We start from the raw sequence: 557 nt of genomic DNA, 5'->3' as shown, positions 1-557 counted from the left end.
AGGAAGCAGGTGTTGACAAGTGGAACTGGACTTCCAGCCTCTAGACCTGAGAGGAAATGCCTGCTGTGTGTGTGAACTGTAGGACATGCAGACTCAGAGACGGGTCCTCTGCGTGTGGGGAAAATACACACTGTGTCATACTAAAGACAGGGTCTGGGGCAGAGTTTGCGTGAGTAAGGACAGGTTCCCCAGATGCATGTCACTGGACAGGAGCTCAGGCCCCAGCTGCAGGCCAGACAGACAAAGGAAGCAACTGACTTGGCCATGGTGGGTGCTGAGCAGAGGAGCCCCAGGGCTGGGCAGACAGTGGGTTCTTATCTCACTCACCCCTGCCCTGGAGCACTGTGCAAGCTCTGAAGCCACTGTTCTGTGTGAGCTCTGAGGCCACTGTTCCGTGTGAGCAGTGATCATCGGCCTTGTCCTCAGTTTGGAGCCTTGAGATGGATGGTCAGGGAGGCCGAGGTTCCAGACTTGGAGCCAGAGAATGAATCAGGGACCTCTGAGGGTTGATTGCTGTTTTATTTTTATTTATTTATTTATTTATTTATTTATTTATT

Source organism: Tupaia chinensis, unplaced genomic scaffold, assembly GCF_000334495.1.
Source record: "Tupaia chinensis unplaced genomic scaffold, TupChi_1.0 Scaffold000323_1, whole genome shotgun sequence".
Lineage (NCBI taxonomy): Eukaryota > Metazoa > Chordata > Mammalia > Scandentia > Tupaiidae > Tupaia > Tupaia belangeri.
The sequence above is the reverse complement of the archived record's forward strand: the minus strand, read 5'-3'. Positions refer to the sequence as shown.